At 38.6% G+C, this 13,775-nt stretch overlaps 1 protein-coding gene across 1 annotated transcript in view; it reads right to left on the reverse strand.

Annotated features, from left to right (window-relative positions):
• The window catches only part of LOC135464646 (retinoic acid receptor gamma-like), an 83,724-nt gene that overhangs the window by 53,704 nt on the left and 16,245 nt on the right, over nucleotides 1-13,775 (reverse strand). Inside the window, 1 exon segment of the mRNA XM_064742125.1 lies at nucleotides 3,186-3,267. The gene's annotated coding sequence lies outside the window, so the exon portion shown is untranslated.

Below are 13,775 nucleotides of genomic sequence, written 5' to 3' on the forward strand. Positions count from 1 at the left end.
TGAATGTCTACAAATCTAAACTGAAACCACTTCAGGCTTATTTAGTCCTGGCACGACAAAACTGGCACAAACCAAACTCATGTTGAAATAATAATCATCCCCCCATTCTGATTAGCTCAATAAAGCTTTCATCTCTAAAAACACATCATCGTTGTTTACGGTGGCTTTTGGACACACATAGTTTCGCTCAATGGCATTGTTTGCCAGCTACACACGCAGATTACTTGATGCTCAGCATACAATGAATGAGCGCATAATGGCTTCTTCATCAAACAAAATCAATGCTGCACGAGTCCCTTAAAGCGCTAATTATCTTGTATTGCGGCTCAATGTCCGTTTTACCAGCGCATCGTTAATATCCAGTGACAGCGCAATGGAAAATGGCCTGTCCTCAGTACCAGGCTGTGGAAACAAACCTTTCTCTTCTTCTTACAGGCATCCTTCAAGGAAAGTAGCACGGTGTCACAAAAAATCAACATTATTTCTGCCAGTAGGCTTTAAATGTAACATAATTTCAGAGATCAATTCATCAATTCAAACCGCTAGCTAGGGTGCCTGAACATGACAACGAAAATCAACATCATATCACTGAGTTGGGTGAATGATTATGAAAATGATATCAGAAAGATTTTACATCATTTTACACACATGGGCCTGAATATAAGAGGACGTCACAGATTACATTCATCCTGAACACAAGATGTCACAGAAAATCAACATCATTTCAGCCAGGAAGCTTTCAATGTAATGGGATATCAGAGAGATCCTACATCAATTCAAACACGAGGGCCTGACCATAGGATGATGTCACAGAAGCTCAACATAAATTCAAAAAAGTGTGCTTGAACATGCATGTAGCATGATGTCACAGAAAATCAACATCAATTCCAACAGGCTAGCCAGGAAGCTTTGAATGTAAAGCAATGCCAGAGAGAATCTACATCAATTCAATCAGCGGCTCTAAAATGATGTCAGAATTCAGTCATAGCCTCTAAATGTAACATGATGTCAGAATTCAGTGAGGGGCTCTAAATGTAAAATGATGTCAGAATTCAGTCATACATGTAGCCTCTAAATGTAAAATGATGTCAGAATTCAGTGAGGTTCGCTAAATGTAAAATGATGTCAGAATTCAGTGAGGGGCTCTAAATGTAACATGATGTCAGAATTCAGTCAGTGGCTCTAAATGTAACATGATGTCAGAATTCAATTGGTGACTCTGAATGTAACATGCCAGAATTCAGTCAGGGTCCCTATATGTAACATGTCAGAATTCAGTCAAGGGTTCTAAATGTAACATGATGTCAGAATTCAGTCAGGGGTTCTGAACATAGCACGATGTCAGAATTCAGTCAGGGGCTCTGAATGTAACATATGTCAGAATTCAGTCAGTGGCTCTAAATGTAACATGATGTCAGAATTCAGTCAGTGGCTCTGAATGTAACATGATGTCAGAGAGATTCTAAATCAATTTAGCCCAGTATATTTTGGGGTGAGGGAGGAGGGGAGGGGAGTCTAAATACAACTTGTCAGACAAAATTAATACAGCTCTAAACATAAAATAGCTTGCCTGTAAGAGGCACATGAATGCGACACACAAAGACCAAATTTACAAGTAACTTTTCACATGTAGGAAGCTCACATCATGTTTACATTTATGTCTTTTCATCCTACGCAAGAATATTACAGGTCACCAAACTGGGTGTTACATGTAAAAGTCAACGGAGCTGTGCTGTAAAGACAATGAACTGCCCCTTGGTCATCAATCAAAGTGGTAGATGTACAACTTCCTGATTGGTTACTGCACAGACTGTTCCTCCCTCTGCCGGGAATATTCTCTCCACCTGACACTCATCCCTGACTTGGGCTGTGAGGATACAAACTGCACCCCTATCACTACAACAGCTTCCCTACTTAGAACTCCCCATTTGGTGAAAGAAGAAAAACACCAGCTGTCAAGTTGTTGAGCTGGATATCTCCACTGATGTCATTTTTGCCAGTTAAGGAAGATAATAAAAAACTAAGCCAAGAAACTGAGTAGGAAAGCCATCAATTCGGTTAAAATAGTGAGATTACATTCGTGATTATGTAAACGGTACTTCTGTACTGGAACACGATTGGTTAAAATATAGGCAAGTGACATCATTGAACAGCCAGTCAATAATTCCATTCTTTCTGTTTCGGGTGCATTCACACAAAAACAGAAGAAAGTCTACTCACACTAGACTTCATTTTAAGATTTATTTCTGTTTATTTAGTCTAATCCTTCACAAACAATTTTTTTGAAGCCAATAGATCAAACATATTTTCTTAAAACTTATACAGTACAGGTACACACAAATGCGTACATCTTTTCAGTTTATACTTTTTTTTTTTTCATACTGTTTCTTTCCAGCAAAACTTTCCCACTTAAGATACAGTTAGTCCTTACAGCAACACCTGCTGTGAATCTAATCTTTCATGGACCATAAATCTGTGAGGAGGATGATAGGCTGTAAACCTCTGCCACATTACACTGCTCACAGTGACAGCATGATGGATAGCAACCTCTGCCACACACCACACACACCTCCCAGTGAGTTCACCTTCCACAGTAACTTGCTCAACAAATTTCCTCCATTTCAAACCAACATGAAGTAGATATAAAATTACCTCTGCCAATGTCCCCAGGCCCTTAACCCAAATCTCACACCCTCCATTTACCTCTTGATTCACAGGTGTTCTTAACGTAACAAATCACCCACCGATTAACCCTTGTTATGGAATATATGATAGCATTCGGTACATGCAAGACATGATACTAGTAACTACTGTAAATCTTCAACCCACAGTGGAATTTATGCATACACTTATTTTAAAAATGACACTAAAATGATCTTTTTTTTTCATCACTAATTAAAACTCTGCAAATTATTTCCTTGAATGTTTCAAAATATTGGCTGCAGAGGTGGTTGAAAAGGTTGAAAAATAAGGGAACTTCATTCAGAAATCAGTGTATGAACTAAACGATAAACAAAATTTACACCTGTTTGTAAAGTTCTGTTTATGGTATTTGTCCCAAGTTTTTAAAATTAAACTACATGTACATGTAGGCCTTATACAGGTACTTCTACATACATTGAAATTCCAAGAAATGAACCACAAAAAAAATCATGAATAGGATGCCTAGATACTGAAATTCTTACCTGAAGTGTGCTCCCAGTGAAAACTTCTGGCTGGTTATTCAAAAAACCAAAACTGCTAGCATCAGTGTTTTACCAAACAAATCTGCAAAGGAGAAGACCACTTGATATTATAATAAATGACAACATGATTTTGAGCTCAGCAAATGCAAGAATTAAAAGATACAACTCCATCCAACTCAACTGGTCATGTGGAGTTGGTTCCAGTTGCTGATGGCCAGATGACTAAGGCTGAAGCACACACTGTGTACATGTACATGTGACAACTGGTAGAAACTTTTTCTTTGGATTTCCTTAATAGCAAATAAACTTTCTGCCACTCCCATTTCGATGACGTTTCATATGACTGACTGTGATTGGCTGCAATCCTTTCTAAAGAAAGACTGTGTGTCATACATGTACGTACATGATTGCGACAAGGCTCCAGTCAGTCAGTCAGTCAGATGCAGTCGCGGATTTCTTAAAAAGCCAGAAAAATATGACCGAGTAAAACTCGCGTCAATTCCAGTGGAGCTGCGTTGCTATGTCACACAAACAGGTGCTTGACACCTGATGCAACGGCTAAATCAAGTTTTGTCTTACGGCTAGATTTGGCATATTCGAAGCTTTACAGCAAATCTACAGACAGAATGCACAAAAAACAACATATATACGTGTACACATTCCCAGATTCTCAATGTTGGTGAGGCGACACTTTCTCTCGACAACAAATGGCACTCAAAAAGTACTTCTGTTTCTTTTAACATTATTAGTAAAATACTTCTTTATCTGACTGGCATTTCGTGCCATGTTCATTATTGTTTAACTGAGCAGTCAGGTTTTTAAAGGAGTGGTTAAGCAACCATTACTTAAGGTCATCAGAGCTACACGATGTACTGATGGAATTTAAACTCCTAACAAATGAGACAGCTTAAATATTCTAAACAACAGCGGTTTCTACAGTCACGTCGTCAAATTAGATCTTTTCTCAACAAGAAACCGATCGATGAAACTGTCAGATGCTAAATTATCCGTCATGCAATGCCATAAATAACACCATCTTGTGCTGAATTGACAAACACAGGCACAAGCTAACAGGCTTTTGATTTGTGATGGCATTATGCCACTAAGGTCTTGGAAAACACTGCCGAAATACACACGTTCAAACTTGAGGATGAATTTCCACTTGATAAAATCCACCACACCGCAAATGTAAGCCAATTTGTCATTAGGCAAGAGTGATACATGTACTGCCTATTACGACACAGGACAAACATCCACAAGACAACGATACTTTCAGAGCTTCGTCTAGTGGTCGGTTTTCAAAATACAAAGAGAGGAACAAAAATAGTTCCAGAATGAAAGGCAAGCCATCTATATGCATTTATATATATCCATCCATCCAGCATTCAGCTTGCAGTTGTAGTCTTTCCTTTTGCGTCTCCTGCCTTTTCTTCTGGAGAATAAACCATAAAATTAATGAGCATGAAAAGACTCCCGATGGAGACTATATCTGAGTAAACTGTTATCTTTGGTTGTTCAATCAAGCCAGGCATACACATATATACACATCTGTACAGTTGCTAGGCACTGGTACTGATTCACAGAATGACATACTCATAAGCAAACATGCAGAAATTCTGATTTTGAACAGTATTTTATATGTTCTTCAAAGCTGTACTGTAGCCAGTTTTATAGGTAGACGCAACAGCAGTGCCACAGGAAAAACTGCAACCTTTGGCGAGCTCCTGACGCACTTCCCACTTGTGATGTTGAGATATGCATACCACATGATATGAATGGTCAACAGACATTAGACTGTGCAAATCGCCTCAGAGGCATTGTCCATTGCCAACATTATGTGCACATCTACACATGATATTGAAATGTAGATTCACCATCACAAGCCTGTACTACCAACCCACCTTTACATTCTTGATCCTGTACACACACACACACACACACACATATATATACATATATATAGGGTATTCAAAAAGACCATGTAGCAGGCAGCAGACAGCTGTCTACAGTTGTAGCTGTAACCGTCTACTTTGGATATTCTGACCATAGCAGGCTGCAGACAGCTGTCTACAGTTGTAGCTGTAGCCGTCTACTTTGGATATTCTGACCATAGCAGGCTGCAGACAGCTGTCTACAGTTGTAGCTGTAGCCGTCTACTTTGGATATTCTGACCATAGCAGGCAGCAGACAGCTGTCTACAGTTGTAGCTGTAGCCGTCTACTTTGGATATTCTGACCATAGCAGGCAGCAGACAGCTGTCTACAGTTGTAGCTGTAGCCGTCTACTTTGGATATTCTGACCATAGCAGGCTGCAGACAGCTGTCTACAGTTGTAGCTGTAGCCGTCTACTCTGGATATTCTGACCATAGCAGGCAGCAGGCAGCTGTCTACAGCTGTAGCTGTAGCCGTCTACTCTGGATATTCTGACCATAGCAGGCAGCAGACAGCTGTCTACAGTTGTAGCTGTAGCCGTCTACTCTGGATATTCTGACCATAGCAGGCTGCAGACAGCTGTCTACAGCTATCTCTGTAGCTGCCTACTTTGGGTATTCTGACCATAGCAGGCTGCAGACAGCTGTCTACAGTTGTAGCTGTAGCTGTCTACTCTGGATATTCTGACCATAGCAGGCTGCAGACAGCTGTCTACAGCTATCTCTGTAGCCACCTACTTTGGATATTCTGACCATAGCAGGCTGCAGACAGCTGTCTACAGTTGTAGCTGTAGCCGTCTACTCTGGATATTCTGACCATAGCAGGCTGCAGACAGCTGTCTACAGTTGTAGCTGTAGCCGTCTACTTTGGATATTCTGACCATAGCAGGCTGCAGACAGCTGTCTACAGCTATCTCTGAAGCTGCCTACTTTGGGTATTCTGACCATAGCAGGCTGCAGACAGCTGTCTACAGCTATCTCTGTAGCCGCCTACTTTGGATATTCTGACCATAGCAGGCTGCAGACAGCTGTCCACAGCTACCTCTGTAGCTGCCTACTTTGGATATTCTGACCATAGCAGGCTGCAGACAGCTGTCTACAGCCATCCCTGTAGCCGTCTACTTTGGATATTCTGACCATAGCAGGCTGCAGACAGCTGTCTACAGTTGTAGCTGTAGCCGTCTACCTTGGATATTCTGACCATTCAAAACAACAGTAACTGTGCAAGAATCACTTTCAATTCAGCTGCCCACTTTTGATCTCTGGCCGCCCTCTCTAATTCAAACTGAAAGCCCTGCATACACGTAACCTTGGCACATGGATGAACAACTAAATTTAAACTGAACTTATTTCTTGATTCAACTTATATCACGACTTATCACTAGCAGAACCGTCATGGCTTGTACTCTTCCAAAACTTCGGAAATCTATTTTTCTCAACGTTCCGTTTTCTTATCGCAGTAATCTACACTGTACAAGTACATGTACATAGCATCCTATCAAAACCTAAAACCCAGGGCCCCGTTGTTTGAAACTGTATTAACTAGTACTGGTATTAAGTCATATTTTGTATTTAAATTTTTTAGCCAAACTCAATGCAACCAATGCAGTTCTCCAAAGCCAAAGTATAACAGCAGCAGATTTAGTTCATATTTAATATTATGTTAACCCACCTTTTTTTTTAAGCTAAGTACAAAATTGAGGACTTGGTTTAAACTTAAGTATGATATTAAGCCTTGAACCAGTTTTGAACAACCAGGCCCTGATGTCCAACATACACATCTAACATCCAAGTCTTTCAACACACACCAGAAAGAACCACCCAGAAATGAGCAGCCTTGTCTGAAAGGTCATTTCATTCGATTCCAAATATATTTTTGTTTATTTCATGATATCTTCCTCGATGAATCAGGTGTTTTTGGCATTTTAAAATGGGCTGTCTGGGCTACAAAGAACAAGTTAAAGCACAGTAGTAATGTCCCATTATTTTGCTATCCACAAAATATGGTTGCTTCAATTGAACGTATTGCACAGATTATATTCATGTGACATTCAAGTTTAGCAGCTTAAAATCTAGTTTGAAACAATTTAGATCCTACCTGGCTCCGTTTTGATACCAGATGGACATGATGCAATACATTCACACCAACTGACAAGGGAACAACTACAATTATCAGGAACTTTACAGTAGCCTAGAGGGACTAGCTTTACACTAAATACAGTCATTACAGAGATTTACGGGGTGCTGTTTTCAATGTTCCCGGTAGGTCTGATTACCAACACACACCTGACACAACCTGGCACATCCTTAACTTTTGGGGGTCTCTTACATCGAGTCTGCTTCAGTTAGTTGCTACATACACCCCCAAAGGCCACTAAATCTTACAGGGTTTCATTAACAAGGGTTAAATTTCAGGTAATGTTAATATCAGGGACTTGTACATGTGTACCTATAGATGTACCGTTAATAACCTAAAACTTCGCCAAAAAAGAATTACATTTTTAAAAGCAAATAAATGTTTTGAAATATTACTTTTGGCAACTGACATTGATATTTTTGTTTTTCAGTATCAGGATGTCATCCTTCCATACAAATAGAACACATCTTTCTAAGACCAACAATTCTCAGCATTGGGTAAAATATGCAACTCCAGTCACGGGCGAAGTTTTTGGTCATTTATCCTAATGTCAGGTAGAAGCAATGTTAATCTCAGGTAATGTTAACTTTATGTGGGCTGTGTCACCTTACATGATAAATTTTCGCGTAATAAACGTCTCTCAGGTGAAGCTTCAACACAAACTCTGTTATTATCGCATGGGCCATAATCAGAGACATGTAAGTTTTGGATGTAACACTTGCGTACCCAAACCAATCACACAGTAAGGCCACTAAATAGTAGCAACTGTAGAAAAAGAATATGACAGTTCACCAATAAAAAGTTAAACTTTCGTACGACCTTCTTTCCTTCACTGGCATAAAGATCTGTCAGAGTATCATTTGTTATTACAATTCTCTAAAATTTCTTTAATCATTATCACAATGCCATCTTTAAAGTTTATAATCTGAGCCTTCAATTTTTTTTTTCTACATACATGTACATGCATGGCCCTGATCAGGTTTATTTATTTATTTATTTATATATTTATTTCATTTTATGTTTCACGCTGTACTCAAGACTATTTCATTTGTATGACGACGGCCAGCATTATGATGGGGGAAAACCAGGTAGACTCCGAGGGAAAACCCACGACCTTCCGCGGGTTGCTGGCAGACCTTCGCACATACAGCCAGAGAGGAAGGCAGCAAATAGCTGGATTTGAACTCACTGACATGTACATTTGAGTGCGTGCTTGGGGTTTAATGTCGTACTTAACAATTTTTCATATGATGACGAAGGAATCCTTAGAGTCTATGTAATGTGCCTCCTTTTTGCAGGATGGATTTCCATCGCTCTTTTATGTAGAGCTGCTTACTGAGACGACTTACCAAAGGCAAGTAAGCCGCACCGCCAGAGCCAGTATACTGATACAGGTCAACCAGTCGTTACACCATCCCCTTCAAGGTGAACCTCAAGCAAGGGTGTAACTTTCTCTTTTAAGGCCTTAAATGTGACTTGACCCAGGATTGACCCTGGATCTGCCGCCTCACGAAGACGGACGCTCTACCAACAGTGCTAACGGGGCCGGTGACATGTACATGTATGAGTATATAATAATATAATATAATATAATATAATACTGTGATACCTTGAAAACACATAGCACAGAAGATGGTGAAATTTCTATATAATTCAAGCAAAAGAAAAAAAATTATTGAGACAAACATATTTGTGATTGGTAATGAACAAGATTCTGGTGAGGGTGATAGTCCTCTTTGGTTTGTTGACAGATAAACCCGCTTTCCTTTAATAATAAACACCTTTCACTTTCACTGGTTGTCTGTGAGAGTAATGCATTTTTAAAGTCTTTTAGTATAATAAATACATGTATCAAAGATTTATAACTACTGTACTACTTAGGAACTGTATTACATAGTGTATATATGATGTATTATTGGACTTCAACCTCTAGGCATCATTCAGCCCAGGCTATACTTTTTCCTCTAAATTGTAACTACTGGGTCTTAACGTTTCAATGCTATACACTCTACATATGCCCCTGCCCCTATGATGCTTGATAAACCTTATCGCTTGTATCTTAAGGAGGTACATGGAAGTTCTACATTTCAATTCTAGGGTTTCTAATTTGAATTGGGTATAGTTCTGCAATTTGAGTCTACACCTGGGAGACAGCCTTGGAATCCAAAAAATGTGGACAAACAAAAAATTTTAGTTCATAAAAGGGGCAATTTGACATAGTGATTTCTCGGAAAACACTACAAGCCATCTTATTCATTTAAAAATAATAATTAGCACATGCAAACTGCTCATCATTCATCTTGAATACTGAACAACAATCTTGCTGTCTGGCACGGGCTTGGATTCCACCACCAACACAGACTCCAATTACGTAAGTTGGTTCCATGTCGTCGGGACGTCTAAAATCAATAGCAGTTTGACTACAAACTGGTCCCGTTAGAGTAATAACGCATTCATTGGCGGCTGAAGCAAACACAACAACTACACTTAAACACAGCTACGTAAGTGACTGTCTTCGAGGGAATAAAACAAAGCTGGCTAACCACCCCACGTGGCAAGATTTCAGTGTTATATACCTATCACTGGCCAAATTAACAGACAAAACAGATAAATTATGATGCATGGATCCTTGGTCACCGTGTACATGTAAAGGTATTACCCACAGAAACACTTAATATTTCCCTCACAACAAACAAGCAAATATACATACAACTGTAGTAATACTGTTATTTTATGTTTTCGGGGGTTACAACATCACCGTGATGTCCGTTTGTGCTTTATGGCACAGCTGGGCGAATCAGTGCATTTTAACCTAGGCTGCCACAGGTATACAGGTACGAAATAAGGGAAACTGTCCACAGTATGTCTTGAAATTGATGTATTAGCCTCAGTGGATTAGCAAGGTACATGCACATCTACGATTTAAGGTTTGTTATGAAAGTAGGATAATATCCTGATAGAAAAATGTAAGTGTCAGCAATAAATGCAATAACATTATGACATTTAGTGGCGTCCAAATTGCAATTTTTAGACCAAAACATTACACATATAGGTCACTTACCCTAAATGACCTAAAATTTTGACCAACAAAATGCATCTTTGGAGGCAAATAAACGTTATAAGACATTACCCATAAAATTGAAACTTACATTTTCCTAGCAGGATATCATCCCATCTTCCAAACAAACATCAGAAAGCCTTTCTAAAATAAATCAAACCCTCAGAATCTGGAAACATGAGCAGTTTATCCATGGATGAAATTATGGGTCATTTAGGTTGCTTCGGGGTTTAAGCACAACTTCAAATATTAATTTGTTGATTGCACTCACAGGTGTCGCTTTGAACATTGCTGATAAAGTTGTCAATGGTGACTTACAAGTAATGTTAGTTACAGCACTGCCTCTCTTGAAAAGAAGACAGTAAACTGACATCAGACTGCAAAACGAGGCATGAAGTTTAGTCATTTCTGACATCTTAGACAACTTCATGTACAAATGAACAGTAATGTGCTCGACAACAGTGATGCAATATTGCCAAAGCAGCGTTAAGCCATAATCATTCAATCATTCATTCTTTTTCAGCCTTAATCATTCAATCATTCTTTCATGTTAAGCCATAATTATCCATTCTTGTTAAGCTATAAATCATTCATTTGTGTTAAGTCATAATCATTCAATCATTCATTCATGTTAAACCATAATCATTCAAACATTCAATCATGTTAAGCAATAATCATTCATTCACTCGTGTTAAGCCATGGTCATTCATTCTTATTAAGCGATAATCATTAAATCATTCATTTGTGTTAAGCCATAATCATTCATTCTTATTAAGCCATAATCATTCAATCATTCAATCTTGCTAAGTCAATTCAATATTAGTAGGCAATTTTTTCGCTGTGTAAATGAAACCAATTTCTTTATGTACAGCCACAATTATTGCCCTACACACACTCACAACCTGCACGTAGACAAAATTATGTTTAGCAGAGATAGAAATGTTCTTTGTTATCAGATCAAACATGTACATGTATATTATCAATCTACATGGACATACATCCATGTAAACAATAGGGTAGTAATAACAGCATTCGCCTGTAAAGTATATAAAACAAAAAATAAACTGTGAAAATGATATATAATAAATGTACAGATAAACTGCAACAGTCTTTCAGTAAATTACATGAAATTTTGGTATTTGTGTTGGCTTTGACCGGACTTTAATGTCTGTAAATTTTAGTATATATTTAAATGCACCACCATGAATGCTAGTGAACTTTACTGAACAAATACCTGATGTCATGATCTACCTTAACTGTCAAACCCTGCCCAGCTGTTGTCCCTCATCATGTGTGTCCTCTCAAACTATATTTAAAACAGCAAATGACAGCTAGTCACCTAAAGTTTAGCATTTTTCAGATGATGCACTAACCATGATTCATCCACATTACAAAGCCATTGATGAATTTCTGAAAAGCCGGATTTTTCTCTTATCAGAAAAAGTTAGCTGTTGGCATCGCAGTATCATTTCAATACCTTTAATGTGTTTCTGAAAAGTGCATTTTTTTTTTACATACCAAACATTAGGGTGAAATACACTACACGTAAACTCTGTAGCAATGTTGAAAGAAGAATGTTTCTAGTGTCCCACATGTACATGTAATTTGTGTCCGCATAACTTGTTTAACTGACAGGCTATGTACTGTACAAGCACCACCCAAACTGCTGCGAGATATTTACATAACACTTCCTGTCGAGTTTGTTCACAAACCTCAGCCCGACTCTTCATATTAGTCATCAAGTGGCCCAGTCAATTCACCTAGTTTTCATCGGGGAAGCAATTTTCAAACTGAGAATGGACTTCCTCTATAACTTCCTGCTAATTCCTGGCCCTTAAGAACAGCCATGTTCTCCCCACTCAATAGAACTTCATTCATTCATAGGGTATGCATATACACTCTCATTTCTCGACAGAGAGCCATATCCCATCTTACAAAACAAATTTCAGTCAGATAAATTTACCGTTTGTAACTTTGATAACTGGAGACAAAACAACACTGGTATGGATAGTCAAGTTCAGGATTTTATAAAAAGCATGATTCTATCAGTTTACATTTGCCGTACATGTAGAATAAGGCCCTCAGAATATATATGTACTTCAACAAACATCGTGTAAACATGCCACAAGGTAGAAGAACTACAGAAGGGAGATCGTAAAATATGAAGGAAAATTAAAATGAAACCTGATAAAAGTTTAATTTTGCAGTAAAAATGATAAAGCGGATACTACATAGTTCATTCAGTTTTTATTTTTAGGTGCATTTCAGCAGTCGAAATATTTGGTCATTCACTCGCTTTTAAGAGCTCAAAATAAAAATGCTGACATCAAATTGAGCCAAGCTCATGCTGGCTTCCTCTCCAGCTGTAAGTGGGAAGGTCTGCCTGCAAGCTGCGGATGGTTGTGGGTTACCCCCGGGGTCTGCCCGGTTTCCACCCACCATAATGCTGGCCGCTGTCGTATAAGTAAAATATTCTTGAGTACAGCGTAGAACACCAATCAAATGAATAAATAAATGCAAGATGTCGATACAAATCTGTGTGGGTTTGTGAAATCAAATTCCCCCTGGAAAACCACTAACCACTGGCAAAATATTCACAAATTTTTCCCCTCGTGTGATGTACACGGTATTAGTGGTCTTCAAGGAAGGCTTGCAGGGAAAGCTACAAATTTGCTGTACAAGGCCAAGACTGAACTCATACCCTCCTGTGTCTCAGCGACTGACAAACCAGTGTCCAAACCACTCAACCATGACCTGCTCATTATGCTCTTGCTAGACACACAATCCACTGTAAGTACATGTACATAAAACAAGAGCAAATGTAGAGTTTGTTGGTGAAGATTTCCTGGGTGTTCTACCCTCGTGACCCTCAATTGATCCAAATGACCATGTCCAGCATACCATAAACTCGAACCCCACCCCACTAGGCCCTCCTTCTCTGCTGACTGTACATGTAACTCCAGCTATTACTTCACAGCTTGTAAACACAACTGGCCACTGGTCAAATTTGTCCCAAGGCATTCTGCTCTGGTATTTAGTGCTTCTGTGAGGAGGCCCCATAGGGATGGGTCCTCCAACTCTTGTACTTGAATGTCCCTAACAAAACCCAAGAGAGGAATGCATCCAACTGTTTCCAACTACATGTACATGTACATGTAGGTGGATGGATAACACAAATTATTTTTAATTTTCTTCAAAATATTGAAAGTTAGACTTTTTCAGCTGTACAATAAGTATACTATTTTTTTTTAAATCAACAGTGTTTAATTAACATGTATCATTTAAGTATCATGTATCTAACGTAATCATTTTATTTTTGCCTTTTTTTCCCCAGAATATTAATTTCTCATATCAATCCTGTACAAACACATGCAGTATGTCTATAAATCATTTAATAACATTTTACTTACGTTAGTTTTGAGGACCAAGCTCCCTGCTTCTCTGAAATTTTACTATTTCTTTTT

This window comes from Liolophura sinensis, chromosome 4 (genome assembly GCF_032854445.1).
Source record: "Liolophura sinensis isolate JHLJ2023 chromosome 4, CUHK_Ljap_v2, whole genome shotgun sequence".
Taxonomy (NCBI): Eukaryota; Metazoa; Mollusca; class Polyplacophora; order Chitonida; family Chitonidae; genus Liolophura; species Liolophura sinensis.